The 17,895-nt window shown below is 41.2% G+C and overlaps 1 protein-coding gene across 21 annotated transcripts in view; it reads right to left on the bottom strand.

The window, feature by feature from the left end:
- ARPP21 (cAMP regulated phosphoprotein 21) overlaps positions 1-17,895 on the bottom strand; it is a 198,780-nt gene that overhangs the window by 127,379 nt on the left and 53,506 nt on the right. For 3 of the 21 annotated variants that reach the window (XM_065830002.2, XM_065830004.2, XM_065830003.2), the window contains exon 1: positions 11,648-12,219. The exons of 1 other annotated variant lie outside the window; for it this stretch is intronic. The gene's annotated coding sequence lies outside the window, so the exon portion shown is untranslated. Of the gene's footprint in view, positions 1-27; positions 50-9,685; positions 9,878-10,262; positions 10,288-10,542; positions 10,585-10,695; positions 10,788-10,942; positions 11,093-11,146; positions 11,249-11,309; positions 11,411-11,647; positions 12,221-15,235; positions 15,359-17,895 lie in introns of those variants that run through there. 17 more of the 21 variants (XM_065830005.2, XM_071804808.1, XM_071804809.1 and 14 more) reach the window with 14 other exon arrangements.

Genomic DNA, 17,895 nt, shown 5'->3' with positions numbered 1-17,895 from the left:
GGCACCATTATTTGTGGATTAAACAACCTGTTAGTATGACATCCCTCTGAAACATGGAATGACTCCACACAATACATAATTTTTTCTTGAACTGGTGAGAGATTTCTTCAATTCAGCGCTGCTTGAGAGATGACTGAGCTGACTGTCCACCAGTCTGAAGATTAAAATTAAAAAAAAAAAAAAGAAAAAAAAAGTTCATAGCTACTATACATCATCTGTTCAGACTGCTGTCATTATTTCTTTATTAGGTTTTGGAATACTCATAATGGTACTTTCATAATAAACTATCAGAGTACAGCGGCACTTAGTGAACTAGGCACTAATGGCAATCAGATTACTGAAAAACAAATAACTGAATTAAATCCGTAACTGGCAGCTGAGTACAGGCGCTTCTCCTGCTATATCTCAGCAACAGTGAATTAAAAGAGGCTAAAAAAAACCACAAAAACAAAATATAGGAAAAAAAATTAGATTTCCAGGAAAAATAAAATACCAGCTTTCAGATAATGGCAGCAAACCATGCTCCTTCAAACACACCAGTTTTCCACTTCAGTGAGAAATTTCAGCCAATAGTTCTTCTATTTCCCTGTCTTTACAAGTAGCTTCTATATAAACATTTCACAAAAATGGATTATGTATTTAGTATAGGTCCTCAAATGTATACAGCTAGATGTCTTAGTTGGTAACTACCTTTAAAATCAACCAGTCTCCTCCACTTTTGAACGTGATCTGTGGCTAAACAATCATTATAATTGAAGTTATTAGACTATATAACCCTCAGCTTTTGGTGCAGTTTCCAAGCTTATTCAACAAGTGCACAGATACACAAAATACTAAATCATTCTCTACATAAGAACTCCATCGATTTTTCCTCTCTCCATTGCACAACCCAATAACATTACATCCAATGTAATGCATTAAGTACTACACTACTTGCTGGGATCTCCTGCTCATACCACAGACAGCAATCCCATCTGAAAGGTCTGAGAGTCAACTTGTAAAAACTCTTTGACAACAAACACACTATCGGAAGCATTTAATTTTATCTCATTTCCATTATGCTTTATTTTCTAAGCAACCAACTAATATGAAATTTATTGAAAATATTACTAATCGAGGAAAAAAAAAATCTACATAAACAGATGGGGAGTTCAAGACACAATATTTTCCAGGAGCATCACACATATATTGGATTCGATGGAGCTAATGAATTTGAATGGAGGATCCAAAGGGACCCAGGTACACTTATAAGAGCTGTACATGAAACTTCCATAGCACAAAGTCTTCTAGATTACACCACAAAACCTTTTGTTTCATAGATGAAATCAGAGCTGTTTTGGCACTCCTTTCTTAAATGCCAAAACAAAGTCCAAAAGATCAGGGCACCAGAATATTTGGAATGATGATAGTATGCTTTATATGACATGTTTTATTATAAACTCACTATCCAAATATCTACAGAAGTTTTAAGAACGCACTATTATATGATGAATAAATCAAAGCTTTCAGGCATTTCAAACAGGGGCAAGCAACTGATATAGAGAGAGGCAAGAAACAAAAGCTGGGAAACACGAGTAGATGATGAAAAACCAAGAAAAATCAGAAGGGTCAGTTTAACAAAGGGAAGTTCACACAAGGGGCACAACTTACAAAAGCAAATGCCCAGTAAGAAGAATGGCCAGACAATGTGAGGAGCAGAACCAAGACAACTGATGCATGTGTGGAAACAGCCAGAAAAGAGGGAGAGACATAAATGCTAGAGACTGCTTAAAATACATACATCAAGAAACAAAAACAGAGAAGAGTTTATATTAGGATTGCAGTGAATTTCTCTAATATTTCATTCCATGTCCTTTCAGCAATCTTTAAGTCAGGGCTATGGAAGATCCCTTGTTTGTGCGTTACACATAAGGATGCAATAAGTCTCCTAACTTCAGTGTGCTTTACTTCACACACTGGGCTGCTGCCAGAAGAATATGACATTAGCTCCCCTCTGTATTTTTCGTTTTCTCTGTTGAGGTTGTGAGGCTACTTGAAATTCCCTCCATTTTCCAATTTTACAATGTTTAATAACAACAGTACCTCAAGTTACTGGCCCCAGAATAAACCATCAGAGGTCAAAAATGGAGGTTCTGAATTCCTTTTATTAAAATCATCTGTCTGGCAATGAATAGACACTGAAATTGCTTGTACATGCAGCTGATGTTCTGAGGAGCACTGGTATGTTACACCGTCATCTGCCAGCCTCATTCCAACTATTCAGTGTCGGTAATAAATGACACATTCAAGAGGGACACTTAACTACGCATCGTAAGTATTGGGTCACTTACGGTCCTCCTTCTTTATGATCTCAAGTCAATGTAAATCTAGCAAACACATTCCTGTGCCATGGCATTCGCTTGTAATACATAACTGAATTGCTCAGTCTGCTGTCATTTTTAGGCCAATCAAAGAATCGAGTATTAGCACAGTTGCTCTCAAAGTACTGAAGTAATCAAAACTGATTTCATCTTTCTACATATTGAAGTTATGTTGTTTAATCAATAAAATGTTTTGTTAAGAAGTGCTGATATTTTATTGTCTGGTTTTCTGAACCGCTCTTCTACTGATGTAGTTTTAATACAGATGGCTTGGAAGTGTCTGACAACATTAATAAAGACGTGACATGTTATAAAACACAAGCAGGAACAGGTGCCAAATGAATCTACATTTTGACTTTCATCGCCTGGACACTGAACATAACAGTAACGTAGAAAAGAGCAGCAATTCTTTGAACATACAGTTCTCTAAGAAATTATTTGTAAAAGCAAAATTATAATTAGCCTTCCTGAGTACAAATTATGTTCTCTGTTCTGCTTAAAAAGAAACCCCAAAAAACAGAAAAAACAGCAAATCCTGAGGAATGACAAACACATCAAAGAAACGTGTGGGCTTTGGAAGAGGTAGGCACTTGCCGCATGTTCCTCCCGCATTGCGGAAATGATCATGACAAAAGAATAAGTGGACAGGGTGTCTGCAGGAACCACAGCCCCACGGCTATGGCTATACGGTTACCGGTAGCATAACCACAGGCAGTCAAAATGCTGCATCAAGATTTGTGTCTTAAGTTTGCTGTTTTCTGATAATCCTTCTCCAACACAAAGCCCTTTACAGAAAGGTGTGAATTGACGCAGTCACGGGGCACATTATGCTATTTCAGTAAATACCCAACTAATTTATGACATTATTGGCATGCTGAGACAAGAGCTATTAAGACAGAAACCCATTTATTCTCATAGAAGAACCGGCTACATACTAGAGAGCCCATGAACTTGCATTTCTCCCCAGGATTCACCCGCCAGCTTCATACGCTGACATTAAGCCAGGCTAAGCAGCATCATCCTAGCGCACACTGCCATGTAGCTGCCCTCAGAACCCGGCAACAATTTCATTATCTTCCTTTCTGTTCTGCCAGACAGGTGGCAGAGAGGAGCAATTCCACAACAGCAAAATTTGGAAGACACAGATCATTTACAGTTCCTACAGCCTCGGATCTGAGGAGATCAACTGTGATTGCAGTGGAGTACTCACTTTGTCCCAATCCTCCATGCAAAGATACATCACATGTATAAGGATTTTTAAATTATTATCATGTCTTATTATATTTATTATTATTTTAAAAACTGAAAATCAATTATATTCAAAAGACGCTTCACACCTCTGTATTTTCTCTGGGTGATCCAAAATTCCAATTACTTCCTCTTCAGGGAATGTCTCCTGAAAGTCCTCCTTTCCTTTGCTGTCCTTCTAATTCTGATGCCTCACAACCTGATTTCACATTACAAGCAGTACTACTGCTGCTAATCTTCCATTATGTACCTTACCCCACTACTCCCTTATCTCAGCCTCTAATTTTAAGATGGTTACTTCAAGAAGCGGGTCATTCAAGGACTTATTTCAAATCCTGTCATTTTCATCAGTACACAAATTAAACAAAAGTTACATTATCCATCAGTAATAACTCATTGCTTCATTATCTAAGAGGATTCTTACCCTGCTTGCCACAGTTGTTGTCACTAGACACCACTCCATTTTGCTGCTCAGATGCAGAACAGATTGCTATACCGAAGTGGAAAATCATGTTGAGATACATAAAGCTGCTAAATACAATGCATTTTCCAATTAAGTTAAACTTGTTGTTTATGAATTCAAGCTTCCCCAAAAACCGTACCTGAAGCAAAAATGGTTTTGTTATCATTTTCTTCAGTGTACTAGGTGTTATTAACACAGCACTTTAAGATGCCCTATGTGCTCATTATGCTTTCCTTTTAGATCTATGTCCACTCTTTTTTATTTTCTAGAAGAAAGCTCTGATTTTTTTCTAAAATGAACAAAAACCAAAAGCACTAAAGTCAGACCTCCTGACTTCAGATTTCATGGCTTATAAAGTACACAAATTATAAAGCTATCAGACATCTCCCGAGTTTACATTAAAATCTGTAGCGAGCCTTTAGAGTGGACCAATTTATTTGATGTGTTTCTCCTAAAGCTTTTATGACACCATAAACATTTCTGACTCCATGACAAATACTTTATAATACATTAAGCAAGCTCATTCAAATGATTCTAAATGTTATGCCAATGGCAGTGTATTTAGAAATGAAATAGTTGCTTGAAAATAGAGAAACCTTAAAGTTGAGTTTGAACCACTGCAATTTACAATTTACAATTTACTTTTGTGCAATTGAAGACAAATCATTTCAAATTAAGTTCAATGGCACAAATACCCAAGAAGCATAAAGTAGATATAACCTCCAGAAGCGCACCGTGCTGCACCAATTTCACATGAGAGCATCAACACTAAGGTCTGCTCCTCAGTAACACTTCCATTTGAATTCAATATTAATTAGTGTGGAGTATTTAACCGTACAACAATTCAATTGTGTTTATAACATGCTTCCAATCACTGCAGTTTATCTGCATTAGCTTCATTCAACCAAAAAGCCTTGCCATCCCTTTTATTTGGGAACAAATAACAACTTTGTTCACAGTAAATAAAGCATTACACCAGTAGCAGCTCTGCAAGGCATCCAAACCAGGATGCATGCACTCCCTGTAAAGACAACCACCACAGTCTCTCATATTTAATGAAGTAATGAAAACTTATAAAATGCTTTCTGTATTGAAGGCACAGGGAGACTTCAACTAACAAGGCAATAAAAATACAAATACTGCAACAGGATTAATTAATGACAAAATTATTAGCTGTACGGGCATGTTTTTGATGATGGAATTCAATTCCTAGAATATAAAACTGGCTCTGATGATTTTATGAATCCAGTAAAAAAACAAAAAAATCACTGCTCTGTGGCCACAAAAATTGCAATGAAATAGAAACTTGAAAGTAGTTGATTCGTATATATTTAATTTTTATGTTTTAGCATAGAATTCAAACAGACAAAAACTTCCAGAAAGAAAAACAGAGTATTTAAGTGGTGGAAGGGGGGGTTGGGGGAGTGGTTTGTTTGCTGTGTTTGGTTTGTTGCGGCTTTTTTATTTTGGTGGTGGTGGTACGTTTTTTGAGGTTTTTTGCTGTTGTTCTGTTTTGGAGTTTTTGATTTTTAATTCCTGACTATTTAACACTGTTCTGCTGACCATTTAAGCTTTCCTTTGACTGAAAGCTCCAAGGCAGCTTTATCAGTTCGAAGATGTTACTAAGCTTCTATAATTTTAACACAGATGCTGTATAAACAGCTCATAAATAAACCATGGTATTGCCTGAGACTAAATGAGATATATACCAGAAAGCATTAAATTACAAGAACACTTTTCACAGAACTTTTTTTTCTCATGGTTCTCTTCTTGTTAACTGTGACTCTTGGCTTGAAAAGATCAAGAGCAGACATCTAATTTGGAAAAAGAAGCATAAAATGTACCAGTTTCTCCGTGAACAACAGTTTCTTTCACTCACAAAAAATGCACTTCTCACCTTACATATTTCAACATATGCTGTGTGAACATGTCTGCCCTGAGAACAGTCTGACGTGGTTACTGCCTCCATATATTGCCAGTGACTAGAAAATACTCTAAGCCCCCTGCTTCAGAAAGTCATTGGATATCCAAATCATAAATTCCAAATTCCCAGCTGTCACTGCCTAACTACGCCTTCTGCATTTCAGCTAAGTCATGCTGTATGACATTATCACTCTCTCACACTTCATAGCTTCTTCAGTATTAACAGAAAAACCTGTGGACTGCCTAGTATTTTTCACTATGTTTATCACAGTAGCAATTATTTCATCTAAATAGCTCTTTCTAAACTCACTCCTGTAAAATATGTTTTGTTTACTCCTTGTTTCTCCCCACATCTTCCTCTCAGTATAAGGGAACAGGGGGGAGGGGAGGCAGGTACAAAAGTGATGTAACATTTTCATATACCAGCTTATTATTTATTTAGGAATCCAGAATGATTTCACACAGTTTAAAAATCTCACCATACACTTAAAACCCGATACATTTGAATGAGGAGACGTTTTCCGCAACACCTTTTTCCAAGGAACCGTTAAAGAAGTGTACTGATGATGGATTACCTGAAAGCCTGGGAACCACAACAGTGAAAAAGGAAGTGGTAGTAAAAACTGGTAACATTATTAACAGGTGGAAGAGGGAAATTGTGGTAGGAGAGTATGAAAGTATTTGTTCAGGTTTGGTTGGTTTTTTTTTCCTCCCCTAAAGATGAAACAGAGTGTGTCACAGACAATACTCTGCAACTAGTAATTTTGGATTGCAAATGCCACACATCTAGAATTAACATAGATCATTTATGTATTCTTAAACATTAAATTAAGGAAAAAACATAGACTTCTAAATAGGGAGCACTCTTACATAGGGTCACTGGCAATGCATCAAGTTAACCTACTGTAAAGCCACCGTATGAGGTAACACAGTCTAAAACTAGAGTTACTTCAAACATCTAAGAAAATGACGAGCAGTTTACCTCTTACAGCCTATAACTAAGTGGTTTGGACCTTCACCGACAAATCAGGACTTACTAGACAAGAACCCATCACAGATGTTATTTATCAAGAAATAAGTCTTAATTAAAACAAAAAGTATTGTAGTTTTATAGCGTAATGTCTTTTTTTACTTTTCTAATACATTGCATGTGTGTGCACACTCACGCAAACCATAGTGGCTGTTATTATGATTTGGGTTTAATTCTCCTTCTTAAAGAAGAACCCAAGAAAAACATATCCAGTTCTGTAGAGTAGCCAGTACATCTACATGAATTTACAAGCATGTTTAATACATTTCCAAAAGAAACCAGAGCAGATCTAAGACATTCCTTGCACTTGTTCTGAAGGCATTTCCTTGCTAGAAGCGTTTATCATTAAATTTTTACATAAAACCAAAATATTTTTAATAGTTATAAACAATTTAACTAAATCTACATGTTTCTGAAACTCATCATTTCTTGTACGAAGTGGAAAAATTAGAAAACAAAATGAAAACCAGCAATTAATCAGGGAGACATCATCCAGGAGTGACCCACCTAACAGTGGAGACCGGAACAGGTCTCATTTGTTGGCTGTCAAAAACCCGATGAGTGACCTCACATGGTTTGCATAATTTATCTGCAAGTCAATTTACCCAGCCTCCAAATGAGGAAAATCTTACTTACCTGGCTTGAATTTTGTCATCAAAACAGAACGCGCCCTAGAAATGCATATTACCATACAGATACAAAGACGTTCATACATAGTACTTTCAAGTCTTCAGAATCAAATGCTCTTCACTGGAACGTACAGGCTTTGTCATGTATTACTTGTTTGATGAATGTTTCAATCTTCTAGAAGAAAAAGTAACCCATTTGCTTGACTTACTACCTGCTGAGAATATTAATACAGAACTTCGTATCTAGTAAATGAATGAGCAGGGGACAAACGGATTTTGCAAGTTTATTGCACGGTAGTTACATCTCAACTAGCCAATCTTGAACAATATTTCTGAAAATAGGTTACTTAACACGAATAGCATTTCCTTTAAATAATCATGTAAGTGACAAATTCTCTTTACAACTGAGCAAATAAACTGAGCTGGGAGCACTCACTGGATCAAGCCATTCCTTTATGAGTAGTCCCTATAAACAAGAAGTTGCCAATCTGCCAAAATATTTTTCCTACTCTGAAATTAATGCCATCAAAATTAATAATACCACTCAATGCAAGTTACAGATCCTGTATGTTACAAGCAGAGGGGTGTATCATCAGCTGGTGTAAACCTATACTGTTCTTAAAACCAATGGAACTACGCCAATTTACAGCTGCTGGAGATTTGTCCCCGTGTCTGTCTTCAGCACTGTTAAAACCATTCAACCAAACCCTGACATACTTCCAAATTTAAAGCTCCCATTGACTGTAGTGGGAGTGATGCCTACAGGAGGAAAGGCAGACTATAAGTAAGTCATCTTAGAATTAGCGCACTTTCCCTTCCCCCCCATTGATTTCAAGTTTAAAGTTAGTTGTTAAAATCATAACCTGGGAGGAATCCAAGAGCGCAGCAGATTTTAAGACTTTGTAGGTTTCTTTTATGTACTCTCAGAAATTCTGTTTAACAACAGTGATTTTATCAGGCCAAGTTGAATTTACTGTAATCATGCAAGTAACGCCAGTAAAGCCCACAGGAAAAGCAGCACCACCAAGAACACACTATTTGGCCCACAATTTCACTCTAGTAGGATAAAGTTTAAAAGAGACTGTTGCGCTGTTCTTCTCTCTCTCCGAGACCAACCATTACACTTGTGTTAAAAATCTCATTGTCCTTCCTCCATCATTTTTACGTAATTTTTCCTTCAAGAGTACGATCCAGGGTAACACTCATCCGAGCAACCCTCACTTGCACACTTAGCCCTGGGGCAGTCGAAAGGACTAGAATATAGCAGTAGGAAATTATCGCCCGGAAAAGGATTTTGCAGGAGGGGTACTCAGCCGTTTTTTAGACCACCATCCTATAAAACTGTAGGCAGCAGAGAGAAAATACAATTGTTTTATAGAAGATATCTTTAATCAAGAGTTTCTCTATATGATTCCGAGTACATGGATTGTTGCAAATAGCTACTAAATGGATTTGTGACTACAGATACATGGAACTAAACAAGGCAGTTTTTCAAAAGTATCTACATGCATCCTGCGTAAAAGCACACACTGTAGTTATCTGTAAGTATTTTCCTTTACACACAGATCGCAACACGTTTACAGGTGCTTGCGAGCATCACATGCAACAATGATTTTTAATATCAACTGAATTAACTTTAAACTGCAAGGAATAAAACCTCAAAACTCCCACCTCAGGAGGCTACCAATAAGAACATAAATAGCTGATCAGTAAAAATGGCTAACGTAAGAAAAAAATTAGTATTTTAAGGTGTTCCTTAGCGCTACTCCATCATAAAACATTTCAACATTAAAAAAAGAACTATAATAGAATACTCTTCTTCGACTTAAGCATTCCCAAGTACAATCAGATTTACCAACGGAGCAAAATCATTACCTATCTACACCTTGTTTCATATAACTTTAATTTTTTTTTTTAAATCATTTTAGACAACAGAGTTTGACTTAAAACAAGCTAATCGATCACCTTTCTGCACAGCTGCATTTTCTTTCATTAATCTAATAGAAATATTTGAGGGATTTCTGTTTTTTACCTTTGCATTTTTCCTTTTCCAGTATCCATAACCAATCATCGCTCTGCTCTTCCATTATGCTTCGTATATTGCAGAGTGAGAAGCATCTTCATTAAATAGCATTAAAAATAGAACACACCCGATCTCCCCACCGGAGCATGCTCTGACAGCGCTGATAGCACAGCTCTCAAGGTAACCATGCCCAGTTGGGAACTGAGAGGAAAAGTCAGTGCGAAATTAGCAAAAGCCTAATAGTGCACACAAACTTGCCTCGATCAGTGACGAAGACTGCTAAAACAAAAATCATCGTGCAGTTAAATTATGCGACTGAAAAGTTGCAGGTCAGTTTACAGTATTCTTTTTTTCCTCCCCTCCCCATCACCCTCAACTACAATTGCCTTGTACTTGCCTAAAATTTACATATGTCATTTAGAAGAACGCACACCGGGCATGCATCTAGCTCAGCGCAATGGTAGAGAAGTCAAACAGGTGACCAACAAACACTTGTGCTGCTCTTTAATGCCTTTGTTTCCCCTCCCGGCACATTTACAGCAACATCACACGACAGCGGGATGAATTTAAGCAAAACCGCACACACCTGGAAGCGCAAAGACGAGAGGCGCAAAGACACACCTAGCATGGAAAAAATCCACCCGAAATTTCGGCGTGTTCCCCCCGCTGGCCGAAACGGTAAATGAATGCAAAAAACAAAACCAAAACAAAAATTAAACAAGACTGCGGAATGGCTGCACTGGATAAGCACATCTTGGTTAGATCTACAAGCGATATCGTTGAAACACACATACAAATAAGCAGAATTACACTAAACAGAGTAACATTAAGTTTTTTTTTTTAATGAAAACAGACTGCTAAGATACCTAACAATGTGACCGTAACTCCTGGACTGTGATCCTCCTTCACTGCATGCAAAAAAAAAAAAAAAAGACACGCTAAGGAAGCATCAAGTACATCTGTTACCCTCAAATCGCCACCCTTAAGAACAATGCAAGTCAAACAAGCCCAGGCTTTACCTCCAGCAAAGCACGGCTTTTAAAAGCGTTACCGTCGATGTTGTTCACAAATCGGCGAGTAAAAGTTGGGGTTTTTTTTACCGTTTGATATATTTTAGCTAAAAGAACCGCTGGGAGGAGGGAGATCTCCCCTCACAGCTTCCCCCCCTGTAGCGCTCCCCTCCCCAGCCTGAGCCAGGTTCCCGGACACCGGCTCCGAGACAAGGAGCACCGCCGTCACCCTCAAACCCAGCTCCGGTCACCTCACCTCCGCGTCCGAGCCCGACCCGCCGCCGCCCCGCTGCGATCGGAGGGAGCCGGGGGAGGCGGCGCGGCTCCCACCAGAAGCGCCTCCGGTCGTTACCGGCAGACGGCGGAAACTTTGCGGAGGCGCCAGGGCCGCCCTCCGCGGGGGCAGGCGGCCCCGGGGCCACGCCGAGACCCGCGGCTGAGCCCTCCTTCAGCGCCGTACCTGGCTTGCACCACCTCTGCCCTGCCGCTTCGCGATCCCGTGCGAGGCTCCAGCTTCAACACCGATATCATCCTGCCCCTCTAGACTATGAACGACATCCTTTTTTCCTCTCCCGCCCCCCCCCCCCCTTTTTTTTTTCCCCCCTTCCCGCTCTGGTAAATACCGCATCTTAAGAGTCGGAATCCTGCAGCTGCTATAAATAATTGCACATCGCATGTAATAAGCGCAAGCCCCAGCTCCATGCACAGCTCCTATTTCCCCTCTCCCTCCACTCCACATGCTCAAGCCGCCCTGACCTCAAAAATTGAAAGATCACGGGGAGGGGTGAAGGGGGGGATGGGGGGCGACTGACTCCAACGAAATGACAGAAAACACATGCTGGAAGGAAAAAAAAAAGAAAAAAAATCGCAACAACAAAGAACATCACGCCACACAAATGTCTACAGATTCTGCTTTGTTTTTTTTTCGGTTTTTGGTTTTGTTTTTTCCTTTTTTTTTTACCTTGCCTGAAAACAGGATCTGCCCCCAGCGTCTTGGTGGCCTGGGTTATTTTTTTGTTTGTTTGGTATTTTTTGGTTGGCTGGTTTGTTTATTTGGCTGCAGATAACGCTGCTGTTACAGTACAGTGCCTGTCTTCCTGAAATACATGGTCTCTTCCTTCGCCTCCGCCTCCTCCGCGGGAGGAGATCCGCTGCTGGCCCGGCGCGCTGGCCGCGGCGGCGCCGCCCGACCCCACCGGCCGCCTCCCGCCTGGGGCCGGCTCGGCTCGCCTTGCCTGGGCTCAGCTCGCCTCTCCCCGCTCCGCTCGCGTCGCCCTGGTCCGCCGCCGGGCTGCCGTCGCCTGCCCTGCCTCTGGCTGCTGCCTGTCCTCTCTCTCGGTGCCTGACTGGAACCCTTTCGCTCCTCTCTCTGTTACCTCTCCTTTATCTGTCGCGCTCCCGGGCTCTACTGTCTGTCTGCGAGTCTCTCCCTCTCCCTTTCTCTCTCCCCGCCCACGCAGCGTGGTGCGCCGCGGACCCGAGGCAGCGGCGCGTTATCGTTGGCGCTTCCTCGCCGGCTCCGCGCTCGCTGCGCGCTTCAGCGCCGCCGCGCCGGCCCGCGCTGGCTCGGCCGCGCCAACGGCCGCCTCGGAGGAGCCCTTGGCTCCCCCGCCATTGCGCCCTCCCCCTCCTTCTCCCGCCTTACCCCACCCCGACACACACGCCGACCGCGAACTGCGCGGCGGGACCGGGGCGAGGAGCTGCCCGGCTGCGCTCTGTGTCTGGTGTGTGGGACGCCTGTGTATGTCTGTGTGTCCGTCTGTGCGTGTGGCTTCCCGCACGCCGGCCCCTCCAGTCGCATTGCCTCCCCAACCCCTCCCCATCAGCCCATCCCCAGCCGGGAGCAGAGACAAAGCCCCCAAGCAGCGCTAATAAGGAGAAGGCTCGTTAGTCTGCTCTGATTCCTTGTTATTTGCTTCCACCCACTCCCCATCGCTTGCTTCCCCACACCCCAAAAAAAATATAAGAAAATGGGCCCTTGACTCCAGCGGACAGCTTTAGGGAAGGTCTGGGGAGGGGTGGTTTTAATTATTACTTTTACTGGTGAAACCTGACAGCATCTGCACTGCTCAGCTGAGCTGCTGAAAAGCGGGGAGGAGGGGGGGGGCGCGGAAAGACTGCAGCAGATTTTGGGTGGTAGCAGATGAGCCACTTAAAATGGGGCACATGATCCCCTTCCCCCTCCCCTCCTCTTTCCCAGCATGGCTCCTTCTAGGCTCTGGCTTGATGATGTTTCTCCAGGAGCCTCACCGCACACCATCAAGGCAGAGGAAAACAGACATTTCACCAGCACACGCATTTCCAATACATCAAACCCCCGCTACCCGTTTAAAAACCGAGCCTCGTCTTACCCAATTGGATACATCCAGGCATTCATTTTGCACCCAGCCAAGAAAAGGGCATTTACTTCTTTGCTAGGTGGCTATTAATATGCAGTAAAATTATAGCTGTACAATGCCAAATGTAATTGCCATAGATCATTTAGAGCAGATCCAGCAATTCAGCTGCTGGAAAAGCATGCTCTGTGAATAACCATGCATCTGGTACAATGCCCTCCACTACAATAACCTGAAAGGAGACAGAAGAGTCTGGTACTAGCTGCAATTAGTAATCGTATAGATTAAACATAAACAGTCAATAAGTACAAAGCGGCAAGGTACTATGAAGTATAAGTGATTGTTTCTGTCTACAGCAATACAAATAACCAAACTCTCACAGACAGACAATTCCTATTTAAAATATACAGTTAAAAATGCACTCCCTTCATTATGTACTTGCAGAAAGTCCTTGTTAGAAAAGAGAGTTTGCCACAATTAACGCATGTAGAAGAACTCATGTACCAGTCAAACACAGACAAATATACAGAAGCCTGGGAGGAAACGTTTGCTTTAGTAGGTATTATCCTGGCATCCTTGGAATCCGTCTTTCCCCTCAGAAGCAAACACCTGCTTTTACCAGGGACTGCTGACTGGAATCAGACTGGAAGAATACAGCAAGCAATGAACCACAACAGGGTGTGCATTAGCAGGCTCCTAGTGCACGCCTCAAGTGATCAGAGGCATTCAGCCAGGCACACCAAAACCTGTTCTGCTAATGCACCTCCTGATGTGGCTTACTCCTAGGATCGTCGCGTGTGGCTCCATCTACTTTTAATTTCATTATTTAACATATCCCCACACTGTGTGCTGCATGTTGGATCTGAAAGCAAAAAGACTGGCTATAAATGGCACCGCCATGCTACAGGGGAAGGACTACTTCTTTGGTTTTGAATTGTTCCTTTCAGCCATCTCTACAGTGGACCCAAGTTCATTTTCCTAAATGGCTGCCAAAACTATTTTGAACATGCACTGAAATGCAGAAGACTTCACCTGGCTGCTTCACAACATCCCCTCCCACCCAAGCAGATTGCCCAGCTAAAGGAGAGAATGCAGGCTGCATCAGGACATTACAGCAGTACTCAATCGTACCTTCACTAGATGGCTTGCAACTCACCTGCAAGGAGGAAAGGAAGTGAGGGGAGTGAATGTTTCAAAACCTTACCCCAGTAACTAGACACAATGAACAAGTAAAACAGCCACATGTCCACAGCTTGTCTCCCACCGTTGAGATATTGGAGTGTCTTCCGTGTGGGAAGCGCCAAAGCTATCCGTCAGATCTGTCAGCAGATAAAAATTCATCCAAGCTGTAGTCCTGGCAGTTCACTCCATACTCTCCTGTGCGGCAGGATGTGCTTGGGGCAAGTTACCAAATGCTAAAAGATGCCAGCAACACCAAAGGAAACAGGAAAATATAACGGTATCACCCCAGGATCGTGAAAGGTAATATTTCAACTCAGAATGGTGAGCAGCATCAAACACAGCGTGTGTAAAGAGGTGAAATTGCTTCCCGTTGTTGAGAAGTCACCTCAGACCTTCTCGGAGTCAGGTATGAATCTTAACACAATATGCACCCTACATCTTCTCTTCAGGACTTTTCTTTGCAGAAAGAAAAATCACAATTGTTACACAATCATAATATCTGAGAGATGGGGAACCATGGCAATGGTTTGCTGCTGCCTGTGCTGATCTGTAAACATGCACAGGGATAACTGTCCATTTAAGCTTCTTGGAAGTCAGCAGAAGCTGTGTGTTTAAGCAGAGGCAGAATTTGATAAAATCTTCAGACTTCTGACAATGTTTTCTGTCTGTTTCATAGCCAGACTTTGGGGATAATCAGAAAAAAAAACAAAACCAAACAAGACACAAACAAACCAACCCTCAAACAAACAAAAAACAAACAAACAAAACCAACCAAACACAAGACCTACTTCTGCAAATACCTTTACTTGAAAAAAGGATTTAATTAACCCCCAGTGCACTCTTTCTAGGACTTCGATAGTGCACGCTGCCCTTGTGCAATAGGAGCACCCTACAGCAGTGAAGCATACATGCATTATACCTATACAAAATTCCAATAGGCAGCACCAAACTCTTCAGCTTTAGGTATTTTCAAAGCATGACAACAAATTGTATTACTTGTTCACTGCAAGCACACTTTCTAACTACATTACCTCAATTGCACTTAGAAGTCAAGAAAACCTTAGTGGGCTCTCAAAAACCAACATCAGATTGGAAGTATGTGATGTCAGACAATCATACAGAGCTTCGTGCAGTTCTGCGATCACAGGAGATTCCTGTAATAGAAGGCATGCAGTGTTACTTAATCCATTAGTAAAAGCTCAAGTCATTGTTCAGTGCAACAAAGCTAGCATATGAAGTCTGTTGTGTCTTGGAGTTATGGAATGATTCAGACTGAAGCACAACAGTATGGGAGGCTAACTGTTGATGTATTTTGTCATAGCCTTCTGTAAAAGAGATCAGTTTTAGTTGTTTTAATTTTTAAACTTTTTTACATTTTTACATCCTATGTGTTACAAACAAATTAATCACGCATAATTTGTAGATGGATTTAAAAATACTGCACTTCTACTTAAAATGGCACCTTACAATATGTAAATACAGCCAAATTACTCTGGTTTCAAACACTTCTCAGGAGGGGCTAAAATATTTGTTTCAGCTACAACATCACAAGTAAAGGAAAATTAACCAAGCAATTTGTGTACAGCTTGTACTGGTAGCTCACATTTGATTAAAAAAAAGGAAGCTTTATGCTGTTCCCACTGAAGCCAGTGAGAATTTTGCAATGGGCTTCATTAGGATTAAGATCAGGTACCTAAACCTAAGACTCTCTCTTTGGAGGAAGATCAGTGAACAACGCTTTAAAAATATAATCTGTTGCTAAAGGGGCTGAGGAAGGTATTTTTTTCCCACTAAAAGCACAGCATCATTTCTTTGTGTTTGACATTTCAAATCCCCTCTTAGTTTCTTTTAAGAAATCCCAAAGTGTTTGATGTGCTGTATCTGTGTATCTTGAAAAGGATATTCCAGTGTGGACTTCCTCACCCCACAAAGAAAAAAAAGTCATCTGATCCCCCTTAAGACCAGAAATTGCAGTTCCTGCTCAGCTGTGACTCTCAAAAGAAAATTAGTAGGAATTTGAATTCTGGCTTTGACAGCTAGCATTGGTGCAAATGACCTCTCGTTCTTAATTTATGTTTATAGGCAGAAGGTTTGGAGGATTTTCAGGTTACAGCATTAGAGGGACCAGTGGACTGTTTCATGGGCTAAAGGGCATCTGGCAGGTCAAAAAGGATGTTTCAAAGTATTCCAGAAACCACACAGAGGGCTCAGCCCAGTATCCTTCTGACTCAGTCATATTGCAGACGACACTCAAAGAGCCATAACAGGTTGAGAAACTCAGGCAGCAAGCAGCTCTTGGTTGCTCTGGACAGAAACACATCTCTGATATAGGAACTTAGCATCACTGTATTTTTTTATAATATATATGTCCAGCATGCACATCAGAGCAAAGAAACAAGACAAGCAGTGATAGGAGAAAAAAGAGCAAGAAAAGGGAGTGGGCAAGAATGCTGTGAGCTGTGGTGTTAGCATGGGCCAGAGACAAAATGGTGAGAAAAAGGGGGTTGTGCAGTGAGTTGGTTATGTTGCAACCTTTGATTCATTGTGGAGAATGTGTGCTACTTACATATATTAGAGTACAGTAGGGAAAAAATCAAGCTGAGGAAATTTCAAAATCTTTCAATAGGATTTATGAGCTTTAATAACCCAACGGCTCAGGGTCACCTAAGAGCCCAGGAACTGCTTGGTTTACAAGTATGAGTGGCCCTAAGGAGATATATGACAAACACAGCATCTGCAGGGGGGAAGTTACAGTCGTCAGCAGAGGACCCATAAGAATCACAAATAACTTCACTAGCACAAAGGAGTTTCCTATCAAGATCTCACCAAGAAAATCCTTTATTGTAGTCTTTTATCTAAAGCAAAGTGTAAAAGCATAGCGTTCCTTCCAGCATACCTAGAGATTAGACAAGCTTTGGTGACAATTTTCAGCTACCATAGTAAGATGTGGGTAGTACAGGCTTTCAGAGCTACATGGTGCCTCTCTCACAGCTAAACCATCACTACAGGTGTTCTGACAGAGGGGAAGGTGGGGAACTAGGGACCTTCATGGGTGAGCAAGTGGATCTAGGAAATGACAGGGAGGAGAAAAAAGAAAAAAGCAATCTTGTCAGGAATCCCATTTACATTCTAGAATTCCTGTTGTAGCAATATTAAGAATAGCAGTAAAACATTATTATGGAGTTGTAGGCTTGGTTTGACACTTAAGAGCAACAGCAGTATATTTTGGAAAAGACCATCATCACAGCTGTAAGTAGACAGAGATGTATCATACAGACTATGAGGTATTTCAGCTTAGCTATTTCTTTCATGTAGTGAGAACTCTGAGTCTTGGTGATGTTGAACACATCTCTGTTCTGTGTTTTGGTCAGGGCACACAGATGCAACCCAAGGCACTATCTGTTAAATAAGCAGTGCCACTGTGTAGATCAGATACCATATGAAAACCTAGAGACTGCAGCTGTCAAATGATTTGGAGGTGAAGCACAGAAGCCTTGCTGTGCCAATCAGACCCTGTAAACCAGAATACTCGTCAGCTACTGATTTCTCCATTTGAAATTCCTCTGAACATGTTGCACTCTTAACTTTTGCTTCTAGAAACATCTAGCCTTCTCTGAAATACATGTTTTGAATATAACAACTTAAGAGAAGGCACCCAGTGACATCAGGCCCAGATCTACTTTGCAGGTAT

Source organism: Patagioenas fasciata, chromosome 2 (genome assembly GCF_037038585.1).
Source record: "Patagioenas fasciata isolate bPatFas1 chromosome 2, bPatFas1.hap1, whole genome shotgun sequence".
NCBI lineage: Eukaryota > Metazoa > Chordata > Aves > Columbiformes > Columbidae > Patagioenas > Patagioenas fasciata.
This window is presented reverse-complemented; position numbering and strand designations above follow the sequence as displayed.